Source organism: Desmodus rotundus, chromosome 2 (assembly GCF_022682495.2).
Source record: "Desmodus rotundus isolate HL8 chromosome 2, HLdesRot8A.1, whole genome shotgun sequence".
NCBI classification, from domain to species: Eukaryota; Metazoa; Chordata; class Mammalia; order Chiroptera; family Phyllostomidae; genus Desmodus; species Desmodus rotundus.
Window position 1 is genome coordinate 130,175,651 of NC_071388.1, and position 17,908 is coordinate 130,193,558.

The 17,908-nt window shown below is 34.7% G+C and overlaps 1 pseudogene; it reads left to right on the forward strand.

The window, feature by feature from the left end:
* The first annotated feature begins 268 nt into the window (after positions 1-268).
* The window catches only part of LOC112313073 (band 4.1-like protein 2), a 66,805-nt pseudogene continuing 49,165 nt past the window's right edge, over positions 269-17,908 (forward strand).

Sequence of the window (17,908 nt, forward strand, 5' to 3'; positions counted from 1 at the left end):
CACATACTGGTGTCACTCAAAATTGGAGAGCTACAGTATTATAACTCCTCTTATGGATGCGCCCTGAATGACACTATTAAATGAAATTTCTCCCAGTGGAAAACTTCAAATGATACATATAATTGTCCTCTATGTCTATAATAAAAGATCAGTAGAGGTAGGTGTATTCACTAATTTATGAATCATTGTTAATCATTTGGCTGGATGGTCAGGAATGTGAAAGAAACAGTGTGGTAATTGGCAACAAGAAAGGCTGGGAAAGTGGTGGATGGACCTTTCAGAAGGGGCACAGATTGTGAAGATATTTGCAATCCAGATGAATGGTGATCAAAGTTCATCCAGTGAGGAGGAGAAGCTCAGTCAGGTGGACAGAATGATATTTTCTGTGGATAAGGTTTTCCATTGCAATCTCCACTGCTTGATCAATGGGCTCATGAACAAAGTCATCGTGGTGGTGGGGGCAAACTACACATGGCTTAACAACACGGAAATTTTCTTACCAGTGATGCCATGGCTAACGTACTGCTTAGTATGTAATGTATCAGTGATGGAGATGAACACTGAGTCTACAATGTGGCACCGTTTCTCAAGTGGGGCAGCCAGCTATGGGGCAGCAGTTTGATTACATTGGGAAATCATCATGGAGGGAACAGAGATTTGTTCTCAGTACAATAGACGTACAGTTTGGGTTTGAGTTTTCATCTCCTGCCTATAATTCTTTTGAGAGCACCATATGGAGCCAGGGAACATGTTATCCATTGTCGTGCTATCCATTTTCTATACTAGTGTTTCTGATCAAAGAACTGATTTTACAGCAAAGGAATTGCAGCAATAGCTTATGCACGTGTAATGAACTGATCTTTCCACATACTTCATCGACCAGAAGTTACATAGTTAATAGATACAAGGAATTGCTTACTGAAGACTCAGACTCAGTGCCATATGGGGGCAACACCTGGAGAGGATAAGATTCTGATATACTGAGTATATACTTGGAAAAAGAATTCTATCTATGGTTTTAACTATTACAAATAATACCTCAAAATATTTTTTTGGTATTGTATGAATCTTTTGATGACCTTAAGATGTTTTCTTTAGAATAAAATCTTAAAGGTGAAATGGTATAATCACAATTATAGCTGTTTGCAAAAGTTTTGACACCCATTGCCAAACTTTTATCTGAAGGATTGTAACAAAATACACAGAATTAATAATGATGGTACATTGAGTATTTTCATTTTAATATATTGGCTAATTTCATTAGGAAAATATGGTATGTAAGTTTTTAATTTTAAAAGTATTTTATACTGTAAAAAAAGTATCAGACTGAATTTGGGGACTGGAGTAATTACATTATCTTTTGTCCAAATATCTTGAAAAAGTTTATGTTTTATAATGGGTAAATAAGAATATTTTTTAAAAATTAGTGTATTGTATTTGTGTTTACCATCTTTGTTGAAAATATTTTATGTCTGATATTTGATTTAAATTTTGTTTATGTCATTAATATGAACAGTTTTAAAAAATTATATAGTAAAATTTGTTAAATGCTTTGTTATTGAACTGATTGTGGTTAACTTAAATGATATTTACACCTGGAGTTTATATTAATATTGCCTATATTTTATTCTTTGTTATTAAAATATTTAAATTTAACCTTTGATTTCCTTGTAATATATTTTGTTGTATGGCTTGAGGTAAGCAGAAGGTATGTAAGTCTTTTTGTATTTTGTTTTTGCTCTATAAATTAGGCTTGTAATAAATAGTTGTTATGGATAGGAGGATATTTGAAAGTGATGACATAGCTGGTTATATCAGACCTAGGTGGGGGTCTACTTTTGAGAAACATAGATTTAAAAAGGATCAGCATAAGAAATTGGGTTACAGTGGAGGTGAGGAGAGTGGTAAATATTATCCCACTAACATTTAATGACTTTGTACAATGCATATTATTTATTCTCAAAACATCCCATTGGCTGTGTTTTATTATCTTGGTTTTACAGATGTCCAGAGATGTTAGTAAATTAGTAGGTGAATAGCAAGGTGAGTAAGCTGGAGAATGTCAGAACTAGTATACATACAGCATAAACATTTAAAAAATTTTATTTTCTAATTTCAGAGAAAGAGGAAAGGAGAGAGAAAAGCAGGTGGGGGGAGAGAGAAAGGGAGAGAGAGAGGCGGACAGACATCGACCCATTGTTTCCCCCACCCATGCTTTCATTGGCTGCTGATTCCTGTGTGTGCTCAGACCAGGGATTGAACCTGCAATCCTGGTGTGTCTGGAGGACACTCCAACCTGCCGAGCTATCTGGCCAGGGCTGAAGCACATGTTTTTAATTTGCAAGACAAAGTACTTTGTTTTACCTTGAGTACTGCACAATTAAACTTTTTATTTAAAAACATTACACACTGTAGAACTGTGTAAAGTGAAATATTTGAATATTCTGTTCTTTTCTCCATTTTTTTTTACATAAATAGGACATATTATTCATTCAACAACCCTCTATTGAGTGTCTAAATGTTTTAAACACTTTTAGTGTCCGATTTCATGGAGCATACATTCTTGTATTGTTTGAAACTTGCATTGTTATCTTGTCTTTTTAAAAAGTTTTTTGTTGTTGTTCAATTACAGTTGTCCCCATTTCCCCTCCCATAACCCTCCCCTGCCCTACCCACCTCCACTCCCACATTCAACCCTCCCCCCATCATCCTCGTACATAGGTCCTTTTTACATGTTCTTTGACTTGACCCAGCATTTTATCTTTCTTTTAAACTAGCAAAACTTGTTTTGAAGCCTTTTGCCTGAGTGAATCCATATCTCTGTCTTTTCTCCATCTCTATTTCTATGTCCATCTCTATCTGAGCATTCCTTATTCTGCTTAGTGGCTCCATTATATTTCCTGAATATATGTACTCTAACTTATTTAGTCACTGGTAAAAGTTTAGATAAATTTTTGGTACTGGAAGTATAGAGTTAAATGGCTTGCATTTATAATGTATAAAAAATGCCAAATTACCTTCCAAAAATATTTCACCAATTGACATTGCTTATTACCAGTGTGGTAGAGTTCTCATTTCCCTTCATCCTTTCAAAGAATGGATTTTACCAGCCTTTTAAATTTTGCTAGTCTGAAGTGTGCAAAATGATGTCCATTCATTAATTTACATTTTCCCAATCCCTTCATGTGCAACCTTATCTTTTCAAACATAAAAAATTTATGGAATGAACCGCAGTGAAGATGATGCAATGCAAAAACCAATTACATTCTTTTCCCTTGCCAACCCTTCAAAATTGCTCTTCACAATCACTCTTTTCTGCCCCTGGATGAAATCTGGAGTAGGTGTCATAGATTTTCTTACTCATTTCAGCTTTAGGACATTCTCATCACAGTAATTTCAGAAATCTATGTAGTATATAATACTAACACTAATGCTTGTTATTCATGTTAAAACTTTCTCTCTCGCTGTGCTGGAAATCTTCAGCAGTGGAGAGGGACATATTTTATGAAATTCCCCTTTCATCCTCCTCTCTTCCCCATTCTTAACCTACTTTTCTATCCCTTGAACAGTTGATGTTAGGGAAAAAACCCGAAAAACACAGTCCTTTGAGTTTGGTAGAATTATAATCTCTGGTTAGCTCCCATCTTGGTGGATCTTTATTTAGTTTTTCTGTCTTCCACCAGATATGACTGCCCATGAATCTGCCTATCTTCTCAGCTTCTTAGCAGCTGTTTTTTCAGTTTCTCTGCCTCTCCCTCTGAGCTGCTTAAGAATCAGCAATTCAACTCCCTGGCCAAGTAGTTCAGTTGATTAGATCATCATTCCAATATGCCAAGGTTGTGGGTTCGGGCATCATTCTGATATGTCAAGGTTGTGGTTTGACCTCCAGTCAGGGCACATACAAGAAGCAATGAATGAATGCATAAATAAGTGGAGCAACTAATCAATCTCAGTGATGCCTTGAGGAGAATGAGGGTTGGATTGTCAGGATTCCTGTTTTGCCTCTCCCTTCACTCCTGGATTTTGGACATACAAGTTCAGATTTATTGGCATCCCTGAATTTTATCTTTTTTTTCTTGTTCTATAATGTTCCTAAAAACTTTGTAAAGTTTTTCTGCCTTAAAACAGCTGCTTATCACTCTTCCTCAAGTTCTTTCTTTCTACCGTTAGTCTTTCTCCCCTCACTGCTGATGTAGGTGAAAAATTGTATCAGTGTGTGGTCAACTTCAGTGTCTTTTCTTTTTATCCGGAATCTAAGCCCCTCAAATTTATACTGCCTTTACATTACTCTGATGCCTTCAATTAGATGATATTTGGGGTTTTTTTTAGCTTCTCTAGTTATTGATGAGTATAGTGTCCACCACAGTCTAGTGTATCCTAACTAAAAGCTTACAAGTTCCCTTTTAAGGCAATCTCAGTCTTACTCTCTTCTCCATGATTCTTTTCTGTTGAAGTCAGGAAGGCCTGACCATATGTGAGGTGAAGAGGCATCCTGTCCTAATTCACTGAAAGCTATTCAGGTCACACTCTCTTCTGTCTCCAGAGAAATTTTCCCTAAGGCCTCCTCAAACTCACCTTTCTCACAGACTAGAGGTGGATGCTTGGCTATTGTGGCAGAATGGGTTTTCAGCTAGCATGTCTGCAAACGTTTTCATAGAAATTTTGTTTGAATGAGGGCTATTGAATGCCTATTATTTGGTCTTAATTTAATGAGTTTCTCTGGAAACTTTGACATAGCAAATTTACATTTACCATTTTGTTCCATATTTTTTGGCTGTTTTAAATTCTTCTCTTTAAATTACCTAGTCACATCCTTTAACAATTTCTTGTCTTAGTTTTTTTTTTTTAATTTTTAAGATCAGTTTTGGTGTTTTATCTGATGTCAAATATTTTCAAGTGTGTTTTTTAAGTGTGACACTTATTTTTAACTTTATAACATCATTTATTATAATGGGTGTGAAGTAGAGATCTAATTTCCTACTGTTGTTTTTCAAAATGTATCCCCCTTGTACAAAACCACATAGTAGATTATCTGGTTTATCCTTTCACGATCATTTAAAGTCTCTTCTTTATCTTAAACTGTATTCAACTTTTCCTTAGATCTCCAAAGAAACAATTAATAGCACCTAAAATAGTGAGATCCTTATCTTCTTTCAATTTTATACTTTTCATTTTATTCTTTTATTTATTTACCACACTAAACATAGAGTGAAAATATTAAATAGTAATGGTACTTAACATACATTCTGATATTTTTTCTCTTTTTAATCATAATGCTCTTGTACTTTCCTTTTTTAGCTGTTCTAATATAGTAATGTTAAAATTGATATTAATCATAGTCTTTGGTAGATGTTTATTAAATAAGTTTAAGGGTGTTCTAATTTATTTATATCTTAGTATAATTAGCTAGAAGAATATATTCTGAATTTATTGAGAAAAGCTTTCTTTTTTTTAATATCTTACTAGGAGTTAATTTGTTAATAATTTAATGTTAAATGAGCCTTGAAATTTTTAGGAAGTTTATTGTCTGATTTCTAATATTTTGTTTAAGTTTTTATATTTGTGTTCAGAACTAAGAGTGGTAGCTATATATTTGTGCTTTTCTTGTCTGCTTTTGGAATCATTGTAAAGTGAGTTTCAGAGACTGTGCTGGAATGCTTTCTGTCTTTTTACTCCTTATTCTCTGAAATGGACTGTACAACAAAGAAATAATCTTTTCATTAGCTACGACCAATAAAACTGGTTCAGCCTGAAGCCTACTTTAGGAATGGATTTTTATCCATACTTCCACTTTCTTCTGGTATATATAATTTATATTTTCTTATTCTTTCAGATATTTTGATAGTTTTTATTTTTCTAAAACATCACACTTTTTTATGGTTTAAGAGGTAGGTTTTATGTATATTTTACCACAGTAACATTTTTTAACACCTGGAGCCTTGCAACAACAGATCTAAAGGGCCAAAAATGTGCACCAGCATTTGTGGAACTGAGATAATGTAATATATTTGATCTGTATTTGAAAACACAGCAATTCTGCAAATTCTGAAAATACATCTGCAGCAATTCCATAAAGTCAAGAAGTTGAAAACACCCAGGAAATTTCATAAGGTTTTCTACATATTTACTTGTCTTACCATTTCATTTCTCTTAATACTTACTTTGGTCCCATGGAATTTTATTTCCCAGTTATTACTTCCTTATACTGTTTATTAATGATTATTTAAGGAAAAATTAATTTGAGGATTAATTTTTTTCACTAATAGTTTTTGTATTTTATACTTTTTATCTTGAACCATAATTTATGTGTTTGTGTATGGTCTCAGGCAATTTCTTCATTCATAGTCTTTGCATCTTCTAAAATATTCTTATACCCACCCCCACCCCCAATATTTGTGGGTTAACTGAAGATAGGATTGCTTACTTGAGGATCCTTTTTGTTTTTGGTTAGCACTATAAAATGTTGACACATTATGTTTTATTATCTAATAAAAAAGTTTGATACAAATTTGATTTTCTTTATTTAATATCTGAAAACATTTTGGGTATTCTTTTTATTCTTAATGAATTGAAATTTCATCATAGCATTTCCACACACCCCCCTCCCCTGCCCTGGGGAATAAAATTTTGCTTGTTGAGGTTGATCCTTCTATTTTAAGATGATGGTTTCAGAATACTTGTTGTCCTGTATCTATTTTGACTTCCCAATTCCAGTAGGTCTAGTTGTACTATTTCCAGCCATGTGCCTCTGCCTTATATGAATGTGTGTTGGGGGACTTTTCACTCCTTCCTATGGTCAGTTGTTACCATAGCCACAACCTTGCCTCTCCATCCTCACTCTCAGTGGTCCAGCCTGAGGGCTGCCTGCTGCACAGCACATGTGTAAAGGGGCAAGGTGGCTGGACCTACTTGCTTCAAAAACATTTCCCAAATTAATAATCATAATAGAGATCTCAGTAACTCTTTCTTCTTCTTGTATTCATTTAATATACTCTGAGGTTAGAAGTTCCTGGGCCTCTCCTATTTTCATAAAATACCTTTAAACATTTTAATAATGTTTTTTGAAGTATTTGTTTCTCTATGTGTTATATCTTTCAACAATTCTTCAAAGGATTTGTTTTGTTGATAGTTCTTTTTGTTGTTTTGCCCTCCTCTTATTGATTTTCTTCTCTTTTTAAAATCCACTATGTTATTCCATGGCATTTGTAAGCACAGGGCTAGCTTTGAAATCAGTATTTAAAAGGTAAAAGTTATGTTAAATACCAGGACCCAGCAGAAGAATAAGATATGGAAACCGTGAGATTATATTTTCTTTGTGCCAGTATTTTAAGGGGAATCTAAGGCTATCCATTATTAATTTTGCTTTCCTGTTATTTTTATTTTTAGTTGTTTTTAGCAAAGATCCTTATTTGATCTCATCTATGTTGTAACATTCAATATCAGCACAGTCCGTGCAGGCAAATGTCTTGATTATAAGATTACAGTACTGGTGAAAAACATTTTTGAAGTACTTTTATTTACTATGGCATATCAATATGATTATATCTTCTCTAACAAATTGTTGAATTTGTAGTACTGCAGTCTACTAAGGCATTCTACATATCCGTAAGTTGTGAACAGTACAAAAGGAATCTGCTCAAGAGTGCTCGCTCACCAAGGAACTAGACACTTCTTTTTGTATTTAAGTCCCATAACATTTTTTTCATGCCTCACTTAAAAATAAATCAGTAAGTTCCTGGGTTTTTATTTTTATTTGCTTGTTGCCTAATTAACATATTGTGAAAATCAAACAGTATTACCTCAAATGTAATTTTAGTCTCCATTTTGTCAAAATTAATGGTATTGACCTGTAACATTAGGTAAGATCAGGCTACAAGCAAGGAAAGTGGTTCCTGATCTCTGAAAGTGACGAAATCTCATTCACGTGTCTTTAAATATTGCACAATCATCATCTGATTGTTTTTAAGGAGGACTGCTGTTTCAGTTATGTTCAGTTTAAGTAACAAATAACCTTGGTTTACACTGTCCTAAGCTGACTTACACAGGGAACGTGAGTTCCAGGATCAATTGATATTCCCTACTCCATTTTATGCCTTTATCTTAAGACTCATGTACAGATTGCCCTAACAGTCCCAGATATCTTATCCAGCTGTACCAAAGCCCAGAAGGAGAAATCATGTCTTCCTGTGTCACTTTTATAGAAGCCCCTCAGAAAACTAGCTCAAATGCTTCCTTAGCTGACAATGGGTCACATGATAGTTTCTTTTTTTTTGTATTTTTAAGTATATTTTATTGATTATGCTATTATAGTAGTCCCATGTTTTTCTCCCTTTATTCCCCTATACCCTCCATCCACCTTCCCATCAGCATTCTCACATCTTAGTTCATGTCCACAGGTTGTATATATAAGTTTTAGACTTCTTCATTTCCTATACTATTCGTGACCACTCTCTATTTTGTGCCTACCAATTATGCTTCTTATTCACTGTACCTTTTTCCCCATTCTCCCCTCTCCCACTTCCCACTGATAACCCTCCATGTGATCTCCATTTCTGTGATTCTGTTCCTGTTCTAGTTGTTTGCTTCATGTGTTTTTGTTTTTTGGATTTCATTCCAGCCCCTTCTTGCATGTAAGGTTTTGTTTGAGAAATCAGCTGATAGTCTTATGGGAATTTCTTTGTAGGTAACTCTCTCCCCTTTTCTTGTTGCTTTTAAGATTTTCTTCTCACTCTTTAATCTTTGGTAACTTAATTATGATATATCCTGTTGTGTTCCTCCTTGGGTCCCACTTCTTTGGGACTCTGAAATTCCTGGACTTCCTAGAAGTCTATTTCCTATGCCAGATTGGGAAAGTTTCCCTTCATTATTTGTTGAAATAATTTTTCAATTTCTTGCTCTTCCTCTTCTCATTTTGGCACCCATATGTTTCAGATGTTGGAACATTTAAAGTTGTCCCAGAAGTTCTTCAGCCTCTTCTCATTTTTTGAATTCTTGTTTCTTCATTCTGTTCTGGTTGAATGTTTATTTCTTCCCTCTTTTCCAAATTGTTGATTTGGGTCCCAGTTTCCTTCCCTTCACTGTTGGTTCCCTGTATATTTTTCTTTATTTCACTTTGCATAGCCTTCACTTCTTCCTCTATTTTGCATCTGTACTGAATCATTTCCATAAGCATCTTGATTACCAGTGTTTTGAACTCTGCATCTGATAAATTGGCTGTCTCCTGGTCACTTAGCTGTTTTCTGGAGTTTTGATCTGTTCTTTTATTTGGGCCATATTTCTTCATCTGAATGCACCTGTTACATTGTAAGGGGTGGAGCTTAGGTATTCACCAGGATGGGGCTACCCATGTCCCTATGTTGTAGTGCAGTATGTGGAGGAAGGGTCAGAGAGTGAACAACACCACTTGTCTGGCTCTCACACCACTTTCAGTAACTTTCCCCACTACCCACAAGTAAATTGGGCCCTTCTTGTGCTGATTCCCGAGTGGATGGGTTTGTGTACATTCTAGGATCCCGTGGGCCTCTCCAACTAACTCTCATGTGAGACTGAGAGCTTCTCTTGCCACTGCCACCTCCACAGGTTTTTACCACCAGAGATTTTGAGGCTTCAGTTTACCACACCGAAAACCTGGGTTTCGTGGTCTGTCTTGCTTCCCAATTGTTCCTTCTGGCTATCTGCACATGAATGTGGGACCACCAGCCACCACCTTGCCACACAGACTCTCTGCCTGGCTGCCCATCTCTGCCCCTCTTACCAGTCTGGGTGAATGTTTCTTCTTTAACTCCTTGGTTGTCAGACTTCCATACAGTTTGATTTCCTTGCAGTTCTGGTTGAGTTTTGTTTTTAAAATTGTTGTTGTCCTTCTTTTGATTGTGTGAGGAAGCAAAGCATATCTACCTGTGGCTCCATCTAGGCTGGAAGTTATTTACATGATAGTTTCTAGACCAGTCTTTAGTGGAGGAATTAAAATTACTATGATTAGCTTAGACAGAGTAGAATACCAGAGATTCAATCAGATTTTTCCTACCCGTATGTCTTTATGGAAGTGGGAGGCTCTTTGAGTTGTATTACATAAGAGAAAGTGAGGATAGAATAGATATTGGATCAGCAACCCAATATATTAGTGTCCACTGTATCTTAGTAGTAGAGAAACAAAATAGATTTCAAATTTTTAATTTTTTAGAAATGTTTTTAAAATAAAAACATCTTCAAAGTGGTTATATTAGGGAAAATTTGTGTACTCTAATAAAATCTAACAGGCAATAAATAAAGAAGCAGAACATTTAGATACTTTTTTATTTTTTACCTATGATGCATATTAAATAGCATGGCTTAAATATATTAAATGATGATGATCAAGTATTGGTGAGCTAAGCAGAGCATGAATGTAATGTGTATTATCATGCAATTTATTTTTTAATTTTATTTTTTGCCCCTTAGATACATAAAACAGGTATAATACAGTTTTCATATTGATAAGTTAACACTTTCATTGTTCACTTTTTTATTATTTATTTTCTGATGATGTTCTATATACTTGTGTAACATGATTGCATTTAACATCAAATATGTCTAGGGAAAACAGTTCATGAAATATATTCAAATGCAAGTATGGATATTTTTTATATAAAAATACAACATAATTGGAGATAAATTTTTCTAATTTTTAAAGAATCAACAATTACATAGGCACCTAAAATTTAATCATACTTGATGAATATCTATTATTTTTCCATCAAGTTTAATGAAGTTTTGAAAAATCAAATAGGTCACCTGAAAAATACATTATATCTCTATAGTTCTCCGATTCTTGCTTCTTTCACTAAACAAAGGATACTCATTATTTTGGAAAGCATAAAGTTTAGGCACAGCTACTTGATCCCAGATAAATTTAGTAGTTTATCTCTAGCCCCAATACAAAAAGGTACATATGAAGCTCTACTATTGAGTGTCTTCCAAAACTACCAGGTATTCAACTTTGCTCCCCTGAAATTTGAAGTAGTCACACTCTTCTGGGAAGATGATAATGGACATTTAGTTTTACTAAGAATAGGTTTTGTGGTGGCTAATTTTGTTTCATATCATATTCAACTTGTTTTGATTAATACGAATTTGAATGGAACCCAGTGAAGCCTGGAGGAGGACTGTGATCATGAGGGTGGGGTGGGGTGCGCTGTCAGTGCTGGTGTAAATGAAGCCGAGGGCCAGACTTTGGCAAAAATAGGAGGAAAATAACATTTGTCTCTGGTGATAAACATCCATGTCAACTCATCCTCTGAGGCATATTGGAGTTTTCAGCACTGAGGCTTGAAAATACCAGCAGTAACACAGCCACAGCTCTAATGTAGATAATTTACAGGACTAGGAGAATGTTATAGCAGAGATTTGCTTCAAAACACACACCGTTTAGCACCTGAGATGTTGCAGTTAGGGTTAACACTGCTAGCAAATCCAAGCACATAATTTGCCAGAAAACTCTTGATGTATATGTACTGTTTTATATAAATCCACAAAGCATGGTGTCTGAAAGTGATTTTATTTTTTTGCAGTTGTTTGAGATGAACTTAGCCACTTTGAACCCCACCCAAATATGAAACATGACAAAAACTTTCAGATTTATTTCCAAAATTCCTGTGATGGTAAAAAAAATTGTGCCAAGCATAGTCCCTAGTGGATACACAATATATATATTTTGAAGAGAGGGGAAAAAATCTCCATTTAAGTGAACTTTGACACAAAATGACAGAAAAATAACCCTATCAAGAACAAAAAGAAAGTGAGACACATGAAGATGCTAACTTAATAGTGATACTAATTTTATACAGAATTTAAAATGAATGGAGTCAGATTTCAGGGCTGCTATAGTTTGGTGAATGCATGAATGTTGACCTGAGCATTGTGCACCCAAAATGGGGGTCAAGTTTTTAGGTTTTTCCAAAAATTAGGCTAATGAGCCCTTAAATCATTTATAGAGTTTATACTTCTTATTAAGAATAGACAATTTGGGGTGAAGACATACTAATTATTTTACATTTTGTTGTACATTATTCATGTAGGAAAAATGGCCCATTTTTGTCTTTGGCTTCAATTCTATTAACAACATTTATTAAATGTCTATTATGTATAAATTTGCAGCTGTAGATAATACAAAGACAATTTCAGACTATCTCATGGAGTAGATAGACTCAAATGCCATGAACTATGATAAAAATTAGACTGGGGAGTATATTTCAATGATAGGAGTAAAAACAGCACATAAAGAGCTCAGAAAAGCATTCTTCACTTGAAGTGACTCTACTAAATGTGAAAGTGATAAAAAATGTTGGAGGAGGTAATCTGGTATAGGAGGTCTGTCCCGGAAAAGTCCAGCCATTGTTAACTTAACGTGAACAGTTTGTGTGACATAGATATAAAGTGGCAGCCAAAGAGGGTGGACTGGAATGTGCATGGGTAAATAATGACGACTTCACTGTACTAGTCAGTGGGGGGCAGTAGATGCTGTTGAGTGAGCATGTGTACTGTGTGGCCATCACATTCAAAATGACTGAGCATGTACAGCAACGAATCTGCATCAAATTTTATGTTCAGCTTGAACATTCCCCCAAGGAAACTATTCAGATGATTAAGAAGGCCACAGCTATGGAGAACTGGTGATTGGCAGCTTCATCACAACAGTGCATCTACTCAGGCATCACACCTTGTGTAGACTTTTTCAGTGAAATATCAAATCACCTAGGTGACTCAGCCTGTCTACAGCCTAGATTTGGCAGCCAGCACCTTATGGCTTTTCCCAAAAGTAAAATCACCTTTGAAAGGTAGAGATTTCAGACCATTGATGAGATTCAAGAAAATACAACATGGCAGCTGATGGTGATTTAGAGAGCTGTGTGAGGTCCCAAGGTGCCTACTTTGAAGGGGACTGAGGTGTCATTGCCCTATGTACAATGTTTCTTGTATTTTGCATCTTCTTTCATAAATGTCTCTTTTTCATATTACATGGATGGATAATTCTGGACAGACGTTTTGTTCTTGAAATCTTTAAATTTTAAGCATGGCATTATTCATTTCAGCATTGTTAGAGAACAAGTATTTATGTATACATAAATCTTCCCGAGTTCTTTCTTTTTTTCTTTTTTGCTTAATATCATAATGTTTTCCAGATCCATCCATATTGTTGCAAAGGATAAAATTTTCGTCCTTTTCTTGGCCAAGTAGTATTCCATTATGTAAATATACCACAGCTTTTTTTCCCACTCATCTATTGATGGACACCTGGGCTGCTTCCAAATCTTGGCTATTATAAATAACATTGCATTGAACACAGAGGTGCATATATTCTTCTGAATTAGTGTTTCTGGTTTCTTCAGATAAATTCCCAGAAGTGGGATTCATGGGTCAAAAGACAGTTCCATTTTTAATTTTCTGAGGAAACTTCATACTGCTTTCTACAGTACCAGCACAGTCTGAATTTCCACCAGCCTTTCAAAAGGATCCTCCTTTCTCCATATCTTTGACAACACTTGTTTGTGGATTTATTGGTGATAGCCATTCTGATGGGTATGAAGTGATATCTCATTGTGGTTTTAATTTGAATATCTCTTATGATTAGCAACATTAAACATATTTTCATATGTCTACTGGCTATCTATATGTTCTTTTTGGAGAAGTGTTTATTCAGGTCTGTTTCCAATTTTTAAATTATATTGTTTAATGTTTTGGTATTGAGTTTTATAAGTTCTTTATAAATTTTGGACATTAACCCTTTATTCAGTGTATTGGCAAATATGTTCTCCCATTTAGTGGTTTGTCTTTTTATTTTGTTGATGGTTCCCTTTGCTGTGCAAAAGCATTTTAGTTTTCCCTGACTGGTTTAGTTCAGTTGCTTGGGTGTCATCCTACAAAGCAGAAGGCTGCTGGTTCAATTTTGAGTCAGGGCACATGCCTGGGTTGCGAGCCCAGTCCCTGTTTGGGGCACTGTAAGAGGCAATCGATCGATGTTTCTCTCTCACATCAGTGTTTTTCCCCCTCTTCCTCTCTCCTTTTACACTCTCAAATAAATAAATAAGTAAGTACATAAATAAATAAATAAATACATAAAATCTTTAAAATATATTTTAGTTGATATAGTACATTTTGTTTATTTTTTCTTTTGTTTCCCTTGCCTAAGGAAATATTTCAGATAATATACTGCTATAAAAAATGTCCAAGATTATACTGCCTATGTTTTCTTCTAGGGTTTCTATGGTTTTAATTCTAACATTTAGGTCCTGAATCCATTTTGAGTTTCTTCTTGTGTGCAGTGTATCAGTGTGGTGACTGTGAGGGTGGAGGGGGAAGGATGTGGGGGAAGGTCAAAGAGGGTATAGGGGGACTATATGGTGATGGGGAAAATATATTCCACAAAACTATTGCTTACCTCCTCAAACACTAACTATGTTTTCAGTATAATTTAAACTATTTGTTATAAAAACAATAGAGAATAGTATAAAAAATAAAGAATTGTTAAAAATCTCACTGTTGGGACCTCTAGCTTTAGCTCTGATATAAGATATAAAGAGCTTGGAAATTCTTACTCTTCAATTTTACAACAAGAAAAAAGTGAGCAAACTGAACATTAGGACCAGTATGAGAACTGAGGTTACCACGCAATCTGCCACCCCCAAATCTGAGAAGATAGACGCATTCAGATGAATAGAGTTAGAGATATCTATAAAGAGAAACCACAGTCTGTTTCTGCTTACCTGGATCAGCATATACTATAACCATAAATTGTTTGAAATTTTACATGATAATTTTGGTGAATTCATAGAAGCTGAGTGTGGACTAGTGGGAGAGTGAGGAACTCTGAGGAGCTGATGTCTTAAGAGCCTGCACACTTTCGTGAGCATTTTCCTAGGAGACACAGTTTCGTTGTGTGATGATCTCAGACAAAGCCTCTCATGGCTCTAGCAGGGGAAATAGAAGAGTAACCAATCTTCTTTTTTAAAAAGGTCTATTTTCCAAGTAAAAATACTTTACCAAATTCAGTTCTGACAACTTATCCCAGTTGGAGAAAAGAGATCCCTCCTCACTCAATCCCCCTTTTGTTTTCCTATCTATCTTTAGGGGGAAATAATCCACAAGGGGAAGTAGTTCATGGAAATAGGATTGGTAATTCTGAAGCCAAGCAAGAGAGTAAGGGGCAAGGGAGAAAATGCCATATAACTAGCGAAATAAATACTACTGGTGGTCCCATCACTGAGACTCAAGCCACAAAACTTTAATTGAATTTAATTGGAAGGTTATGGAAAGCTCCACAGTACCACACGAACAAGGATCTGATATGATAATAATGGATTATGTCTTAAAGGGGTGACAGGTAGACTCTATTTAAGGAGCGGTTTTTAGGTAATCTCAAAGATAACATGGGAGATGAAATTGAGCACACTAGGGAAACTTGAAGCATCTAGTAAATTGAAAACTGTCTCACTCCCAGCAAAATTAACATGAGTCCTCACACTAGAGTACCATTTAACTCACATCCTGTTACCTGATAAACTTGTCTAGCTTTAAACAAAAATTTATGACATGTTAAATAGCAAGAAAAAGCTCAATCTGAAGAGACAAAAATTTTTTATCAGAAGCAGGCTCAGATATTACACAGATGTTGGAGTTATTAGGCAGAGAATTTAAGAGAGCTATCATTCATATGTTAAGTGCTATACTGGAAAAAGTAAACAACATGCAAGTATAGGAAACATAAACAGAGGGAAGGAAACTCTAAAAAGAATTGAAAGAAGTGGCTAGATACCCAAAACACTGCAACACTAATGAAGAATGTTAGAGTTAGTGTATCAATAGACTGACTCAACATAGTAAGGAAAAGTAATCAGTGAATTTGAGATTAAGTCAAAGACAAAAAAGAATTAAAAATATGTATAATAACCAAGATCTTTGGGATACTATTAAAAGGAGTAACATGTGTAACTAGAATATCAGTAGAAGAAAGAGAACATGGAGCCCAAAACATATTTGAAGTAATAGTTGTTGAAGACTTCCCAAAATTGATGACAGACAACAAATCACAGATCCAGAAATCTCAGAAACACCACACAAATAAATACGAAAACAAGCAACACCCCCCCACCCCCAATATCTAGACCTGTCTTTTCAAACTGTAGAAAACAAAGACAAGAGACAATCTTGAAATCACTGGAGGGGAAAACTTACAGGGGTGTCCAAATTTTAGGCATCTCTGGATCACACTGGAAAAACAGTTGTTTTGGGACACACATTAAATACATTGCACCACGTAATCACACACACACACACACACAGATCTCATAATGTTTTGAGGAAATTTACGATTTTGTGTTGGGCTGCATTCATAGCCATCCTGAGCCTCATGCGGCCTGTGGGCTGCAAGTTGGACAACACTGTAGTATAGAAGAACAAGGATAAGGATTATTATTATTTTTTAAATCAGGAATCACATCAGGAAGTATCGAGTGGACCCAGACAACACTATGGTGATTCACAGAGGGAAAGGGGTTGGGAAAAGTAGAGTAAAGGGATGATAAATGGTGATGGAAGGAGACTTGACATGGGGTGGTAAACACACAATATAACATGCAGATGAAGTGTTATAGAATTGTACAATGGACACTTATACAATTTTATTAACCAATATCACTCTGATACATTCAATCAAATTAAAAAAACTTTCTGAAAAAGTAAAAGGACAGAATGGACTAAGACATTTAATGTGTTGAAACAATAATGCCACGAACCTACAATTATATATTCAACAAGACTTATCCCTCAAAAGTGAAAGAGACAAACAAAAGACAAACATAAACTAAGGAAATTTATTCCCAGCAGACTTGCTCTTCAAGAATTGTTTAAAAAAATCTTCCAGCATAAGGAAAATAATATAGGTCAGACACTCAGAACTACACAGATAAAGGAGGAACATCAGTTAAGGAATAAATGAAGGTAAAGTTTTTATTTTTCTCATTCTTAACTTTTTTACAGTTCTATGTTCTCTTCTTTTTTTATTGTTGACACTATTACAGATGTCCCCATTCCCTCCACCTAACCCCCACCCAAAAATACAATTTCTTGTTTAAAGAAAAATAGTTACCATTTTAAGTGATTATGCATGTGGATATGGGTATGAATAAGTGAAATAAGTAGGCAACAGTGCCACAGAGGCAAGAGAGAGGAGCTGAAAAATCTCTGTTGCATGCACCTATGCTACGTGTGTGGAGGTATAGTCTATTTGAACGTTGACTTAGGTTAGTCTAAAATGTATGTTCTAAACTGTAGGATAAACTCTAGAAAATAATAAAGAAGTATAATTGATTTGCTAAGAGAGAAAATGAAATCATCTAAATTGCTGTTTTTAAATTGAAGAAGCTAGAAGGAGAGGTTACAGGAATGAAGAATAAATTCAGTGCATAGAAAACAATGACAGACATGACAAATAGTAATCCAACTTTATGGTAATTCTTTTCACTTCTATATTGGACATTTAACTCAATTTCTCTTTTTCTTCTTTTGTGATTAATGAATTTAAGTTTGTAAATCTCTATGTGAGGACAACTTTAGCTTCAATATGCATGTGAAAATATGATTTATTTTTAATATCATTCAGGTCTAAATTAAAATTATTTTTAAATTATTTAAATTAAAATGGTTTAATTCCATTTTTAATTCATCAAATATTTTAATACATACATTTTCTAAATTTATGTTTTTATGATATCTATGCTATTGATTTCTAACTAAATTGCTCTGTGGTGTGAAACACAGAAAGTATGATAATTTTAAAAAATTTGTTGTAACTCTTTTTTGCCTTAGAATATGGTTAATGTACATTAAATTTCCAAGTCTACTTAAAAAATGTGTATTTTCTAATTGTTAGCCA